At 35.5% G+C, this 7,656-nt stretch overlaps 1 long non-coding RNA gene across 1 annotated transcript in view; it reads right to left on the reverse strand.

Annotated features, from left to right (window-relative positions):
- Positions 1 to 2,604, reverse strand: part of LOC137651360 (uncharacterized) — a 24,074-nt gene extending 21,470 nt beyond the window's left edge. The window contains exons 1-2 of the long non-coding RNA XR_011046094.1: positions 2,535 to 2,604; positions 2,004 to 2,193 (exon numbers count right to left, since the gene is read on the reverse strand). This is a non-coding gene — a long non-coding RNA (uncharacterized lncRNA). The remainder of the gene's footprint in view (positions 1 to 2,003; positions 2,194 to 2,534) is intronic.
- Between the last annotated feature and the right edge of the window lie 5,052 nt (positions 2,605 to 7,656).

Raw genomic sequence — 7,656 nt, forward strand, 5'->3', positions numbered from 1 at the left:
ACCAGAAACTAAGACTATAAACTTCATTGTAGACCAAAGTATCCCAGAGTAAAAGTAGCTAACCATATTCTTTTGGCATTTAAGTGAAACCAACTTTTCTGCCCATTTAAACAACCTTAACACTGCAAATGGTTACAATTTACTGTATAGGGACAGTACAAGACTCTAGAAGCTTCAGGTTATGATGCCAAACTATAAGAATACTTCAGTACAGGACCATCTTTGAAATGCTTTAGATTTGCATACGAATAATGAACCCAATGACTTAGTTTTTGTAATTATTAAACTTCTGTATTTAATCTCATTCTCCTAAGCAGGTAACTGAAGGTTTCAGCCTCTTAGGAGAACTCTTAAATACACTTATATAACGCCTGTTGGTGTACCATACTACTTTCATAAGGGCATAGTCTGCTAGTTCACCGTTTACAGACGTTCTATACACTTACGCTTTTTTTATGCATCACCACCTTTAATCTTTAATTCTACAGTATTAGAGAAACCTTACAAATTCAACCATACTTTCGACACTAGATAAATATCTAAATAAAATTTCAAACTTTTAATTCAATAAATTTACAAGGGAATTATTCATAAATCACTTCCTCTTATCAAAACATACATTCCAAGTTCCATTAATTTTATGAAACCAGAATAATAGAAAAACAGTTCTAGTCAACTGCAGGACAAAGGTCTCATGACCTATCTATACCTCTGGAATTTGGCCAGTTACCACGTTAGCAACTGCGGATGGGGCGAGACTTAGTCTGATCGCTCACAGCAAAACAATTTACTAGCCCCGAATAGTGCAGCTTTGCTAATCATGGCGATGCACAAACTCTTCCAGAACTTTACAGTACCCACTCTCATGAAAAGCAGGATTATTTCAGGGTTAATTGTTTAAACCAAGGTGATGAACGAAAGAGTGAGGAAATCCAATTTTTAACTTAATGAAATATCAAAATGGGGTTCAAAGATTTTTAAAACTAATAGAATTTGACAAGGATCAATGAACTACCAAAATGTAGCCCTAATAAGAATCTATGTAAATCAAAACCACCTTCAACTCTTAATAAAGGTAGATTTTATAACTCCAAATAATTAGAAATTTTTTTTGCCCCAATTCCAGAGATGCAAAAAGAAAAATACAAAATTTTTCATAAAAAGTTTTACGCTCAGCAAAGCCCAGTAGATTACCGAAAGTTTCTGCAACGGGTAATATCCCAAATTAAATCATCCAGAGGTAGTTCATCAAAACCAGTTTTTCCTCTAATTTGAAGGATAGCAGGAATACCAGATTCTTGTGTGCACCAATTTCATCCCAAGAGACTTCTCCATCAACTTTTCTATCCCTCTTAAATAAGACATATTCCGATGCACAACCACACAATCTGGAAGAGAACGCGTATTGAAGAAATTGTTCATTGAATGTTGGTGACCCTAAATAGATTGTCTTTAGTTTTTACATATCTATAATAAAAAGTTGAAAAGGAAAACTGTCTAGGAATGGCAAAATTTAAAGTTTTAAAGTAAGCAAGTTATGAAACTTATTCCTTTAAATTTACTTAATTTTGTTAAAATTAAGGCAAGTCATTACGGTAATAATCCAATTGCTTACAATTTCTGCAACTAAATGTCTAAGACCAAAAGTAAAAGCGAATTCCTCATATTTGAACTTCCGTATAAAGGCTTCAATATCAAATTCTCAAAGGTTCAAAATTAAAATCTCAAAGATTCAAAATTAAGTTCTCAAAGATTCAAAATTAAATTCTCAAAAGTTAAACATTAAAATTCTCAAAGACCCTAAATAAATACAAACTGTTGTACCACTGACCTTATTCGACGAGGGGTTAAAGCAAGCCTCCCTATAGCACACGTAAGACCGTCTCCCGGTCTACAGTGTGCTATATGGGAACGTCCTCCCACAATTGGGGGCGCCGCCCCCAACCGGGGAGGACTGGCTTGCTTGAATTGAAATAAAGAAACATCATAAGAATGATACTTGCCTTTTAGTTCAGCCTGAAAAATACGTCACCAGATTCCAGCGTAGTACTCGATCGTTCCTGTATACTTTCCAAAACACATTCGAATATCCCTGTATAAAGTGTCGTCGTCACCCAGAATCAAAATGCTATCTTTCAGGCATCACTGTACAGAGAGCTACAGATTCGGCGGCCATTGGACACAAGGTCTTTCCTGCAAAATATAGAAAAAAAGAGTTTAACATTTGACAATTATAGCCAATTAATAGCATTAACAAAAAAAAAGAAAAAAAATAAATAAATACCGTAAAGAAAGAATTATGCTATCCAAAAAGCTTTAGACTACCAAAGAAAAAACTAAGATTTTAGATTTAGAAAAATCAATAGTGAAAATAAAAACCACTTTAAAGTTATATAGACGACATTATTAACAAATTAAAGTTAAAAAAAAAATGGGTATACACAGAATTAAACCCATCTAAACAGCATTTAACCATATTAAGAAAACTAGAAATCTTACAGGATATAGTAGATCATAAAACCAACATTACTTACGTACAATTCCAACCGCCCACGAGGCTCCCAGCGAGACCTTGCCTTCAGCACTGTCACCAACCACCCAACTGGCGAAGGTTTCGTCCAGACGTCTGAAGGAAACTTTCTTGGGACGATCTCGGCCAGTGAGGAGCGAGGGTAGCGATAACAGTGGAACTAGCGCTTCTTAAATGGTTCGATATTTGAACGTGCACTTATCGATATTCGATATCCACGTATTATTTACTGAATAGTCTCCGTTTGATTTGTAGTATTGTATATAAATACACACACACACAGATATATATATATATATATATATATATATATATATATATATATATATATATATATATATATATAAATATATATATATATATAAATATATATATATATATAAATATATATATATATAGTATATATATATATATATATATATATATATATATATATATATATATATATATATATATATATATGTATGTATATATACATATATACACACATATATATGCATATATGTACATAAGTAAATATATATACATATATACATATATGTATATATATATACATAAATACATATAAATTAATTATTCAGGATACAAATGATCTCCAATTTCATATGCTCAATTTCAATGGAAGTTATTAACACGATTTACAGAACAATTTACGTATATGCTGAGTATATAGAATTTTCCTTACTGCATAGCCTATTGTATTGATTAATAAACTGAAATTAGGTTTTTATTATTACAGAATTCCTCAAATCAATACAGTTGCTATAATAAATGCAAATAGCATTGATATCATCTAATGAAATATCAGAAAGACGATAAGGTTGATATTATATTATAATTACATTATCAAGTAGTATTTAAGAGACATAATTTCGGTTTAAAACTCAACAGACGATCTTCGGTCACGATCGATTTAATCTTTTATATACATTTTATGAACAGAGACTTCATAATTAATAAAATTACTTTTATATTACTTTATTGAATTACTTAGTAAAATGATTAAAAGCCAAATGAAAAAAACAGTATTGCTTGAAGTGCAGTTGTAAGACGAACAAAAAAAAAAAATTGTTCATGAATCCATAAAAATGACTGAACTTTCGTAATCAAGAATAATAAGCGAAAGGAAATCGAGAGTGGGTGATTGGAGGGAGGGGCCGATTAGAGGGAGGGGTGAATAGAGGGAGGGGTGATTGGAGGGAGGGGTGATTATAGAGAAGGGGTATTGGGGAAGGGGTATTAGAGGGAGCGGGTGATTAGAGGGAGGAGGTGATTGGGGGAGGGGGTGCTTGGTGGAGTGGGGATTGCAGGGAGGGGGGTGCTGGGGGAGGGGGTGATTGGAGGGAGGGAGTGATTGGAGAAAGGGGATGCTTGGAGGCGGGGGTAATTGGAGGGAAGGGTGATTGGAGGGAGGGTATGTTTGGAGTTGGGGTGATTGGGGAAAGGGGTGACTGGAGGGAGAGGTGATTAGAGGGAGGTGTTGCTGGGGGAGGGGTGATTGGAGGGAGGGTATGCTATGGGGAAGGGGTGATTAGAGGGAGGTCTTGGGGAGGGGGTGATTGGAGGGATGGAGTACTTAGTGTGGGTAATTTGAATAAGTACTTAGGGGGAAATATTATACATAGGGACAATAGTTAATAAGTACAGTAACGGATACTATCCGAAGAAAATAGAAACAGAGATTAATATCAAGATCAGGAATGGAGTTTTTAATAGAAGAAAGTTCACAGCTGGAGATCGGGCTAGATAAAAATACTCTAAACAGGGTTGGTGATGGTGGGAGACTTTTTGTCTGAAAGCTCAAAGCAACCCAATCTAGTATGGACAGCCCAAACATTTTTTGTCTGGAATTACTATTGTTTAAGAATGCCAAATACTAAAATGTTCGAACCATTTCTATTAAATCCTTTCTCGGTGATTTAATAAAATATTCCATCACATCTCCTCGAGATTAAAAGAAATGAAAAGAAAGCACCCCCCTTTTTTTTTTTTTTTTTTTTTTTTTTTGAAAGGACTTTAGACACCATTAAAGTTTTGCAAATCACCCAACTCCTATTTCACTTAGCCCTTTCTGCGTCTTTCCGACTGTCAGGAGAATTTGGAAATTGGCCTCAAATTCCCAGGAATTATTATTTCCTCAGATTCCCAGGAATTATTATTTCCTCAGATTCCAAGGAATTATTTTTTTCTTATATGCCACGCTTTTATTCCTCCGTTGTTACTTCCCTGTCCACTTAGGTCTAGGAAAATTATATAATGTTTCTTTTATGATATTATTCATTTTTCTGTACTGTGGATATGATACTAATCAGTAACAAGGCACAATTCTTATCAAAGGGAGCAATTTAATATTTTCTGTTTAAAGGTTTAAAGGTCACTCATACATGGCAGAGGCCAGGGACTGTGACATTGCCCTAGCTTGCAGGACAATGCTCTAGAGACTGACTATTATATAAACATGATCAGCTCCTAATCCCCCTCTCCCCCAAGCTAGAACCTGGAAGAGACAGGCAATGAATGGCTGCTGTTGACTCAGTATGGAGACCCATAGGCTCCCTCAAACGCCCCACCCTTAGCTCACAAAGAGGGTGAGGTTAAAGACTACAAGAAACTATCGAATTTGAGCAGGACCCGAACCCCAAACCGGCACAACACAATGTTGATTTCAGAATTACTGTAACAACAGCTATTCAAACCTTAATGCTTAAAATTGTTTAATGGATATCAAACATATGTAGAGAGGAAGACATTGAGCTGCAGAATATATCTAGAAGAGTACCTCGCCGAGGCCCTTCAGTTTTCATGGAACCAGAGATCTTAGTGTCTAGCTTTTATCTCTATATGTATGTTCCTCTCTCCACAGTAGCAGTGACCGGCAACAGTCAACAAATGAATAAGTACATACTTTGTATCGTACCTGACCAGTGGCATACTGGATTACAAGGAATGCGTCCATAATTACCTTTGCAAACGAAGTTAAAAGGAGGTTATGTTTTCTCCCTTGTTTGTGTTTATTTTTTGTGTTTGGGAACAGTTTAATGGTCACAATTTTAATCGTAATGAAACTTGCAGGGATTTTCTGTTATGTAGAAAGCTGGAAATGATTACATTTTGGAAGGTCAAGGTCATGGTCAAGCAAAATGACCAATTGATGTAATCAGCCATAAGTTTTAACATCGTTATCACAGACTTCAAATTTGGTTTATACTTGAGTGTATAAAAAAGACCACGCAATTAATACACGTTAAGGTCAAAGGTCAAGGTCGAGTATAAGGTCCAGAAATAAGCTGCCATGGCGGAGGTCAGCGCTTTACTGAGTGCCCTTTTAGTTCCTTACTAATTCGGGCCTAGAATAAAAAGAAGAAATAATCGGGCCAAGAGTCAAACATGAGCCACTTACAATGCCAGCTGAGTGGACACTTCAAAGACATAGTTACACACACACACACACACACACACATATATATATATATATATATATATATATATATATATATATATATATATATATATATATATATGAACAGTTTATCAAACACACATATAGACATACATACATGCTGGTGGGGAGGATTGTAGTCTGCTTAATTAGTTTGTTATCAAACATAAAAAAATGGCATGATCATTCTCATAATACTTCATTTGTACAGATTGATCGATGTGTTTAAGGACTTGAGCTATGTGTCTTGGTACTGGGTCTTGGAAGGCCATTCATTTAAGAAGTGGAAAGGAAGACCCCACCCCCCTACCACAACACCTCTCATTCTGACCTAAAGGTGTTTCGTGTCTATGCTCACTGGTCTAGTTAAAGTACCACCCATTAACAAGCAGTAGGCTTATGAAGACATTTTCAGACTTTTTATCATACTATTTACTTACGTCTATTAATTTTCAAGGCTTGAAAAAATGAAAATCGCTGTTTGCCTTATAAGTAATCTTTTTTTGTGCTTAAAAAGTATGATCAAGTTATTATTAGTGAGTCCTGTCCATTTCAATATACTATAAATCTCCTTTCCTTTGCTAAAAGTTGGCAGTCCAGATCACAAATATAGAGGTAAAACAAAGAAAAAAAAATAGCAATTTGTGAAGTGTATCTTAATTATATTGTATAACCACTAAATTAATGATAGCTTAAAAGTTGAATATTGAAAATGTGTCTGAAATCTCCAACAAAAGGAAGAAACACAACATTCAAGATGATAAAAGGTCATGATAATGAGGACATGACAAAATAAGGTGAAGAAAATTTTTCAAAGGACATAATTTGGTGTTAGAAATCTTAATATGACTTAAGAGACGAGACCTGTATGACTTTCTACTAACTTCTGTTCATATCATTTATATATTGCCTTAATCTTATTCAAGTTATTCAGAATGAAAGTTCAATTACCACGGTAGATGCAAATAGTCAATTTGACATTGCATTCCAGGAAAACATAAATTTTGGTGGCAACATTCCTTTTGCGATGGCAAGTGGATTTGCGTCATCTATTGTAGACCTGAAAACAAATCCCTCAGAAGAATATTAGGTTAAATGGTAGGACAGGATTAGAAATGAAACTATGAGAGACGACTACTCAAGTGACATATGTGGTAAGATCATGGTGAGGGGTAGATGAAGATGGTTTGGGCACGTTCTTCACACTACACAAGAGAGATTAACTCCCCAAACGTTTAGCTGGGCTCCACAAGGCACTGGAAGAGTTGGAAAACCCAGACCTACATGGCTAAGATAAAGATTACTCGAGTGCTATATGTGGTGAGATCAAGATGAGGGGTAGATGAAGATGGTTTGGGCACGTTCTTCACACTACACAAGAGAGATTAACTCCCCAAACGTTTAGCTGGGCTCCACAAGGCACTGGAAGAGTTGGAAAACCCAGACCTACATGGCTAAGATAAAGATTACTCGAGTGCTATATGTGGTGAGATCAAGATGAGGGGTAGATGAAGATGGTTTGGGCACGTTTTTCACACTACACAAGAGAGATTAACTCCCCAAACGTTTAGCTGGGCTCCACAAGGCACTGGAAGAGTTGGAAAACCCAGACCTACATGGCTAAGATAAAGATTACTCGAGTGCTATATGTGGTGAGATCAAGATGAGGGGTAGATGAAGATGGTTT

The sequence above is a fragment of the Palaemon carinicauda genome, chromosome 12 (assembly GCF_036898095.1).
Source record: "Palaemon carinicauda isolate YSFRI2023 chromosome 12, ASM3689809v2, whole genome shotgun sequence".
Lineage (NCBI taxonomy): Eukaryota > Metazoa > Arthropoda > Malacostraca > Decapoda > Palaemonidae > Palaemon > Palaemon carinicauda.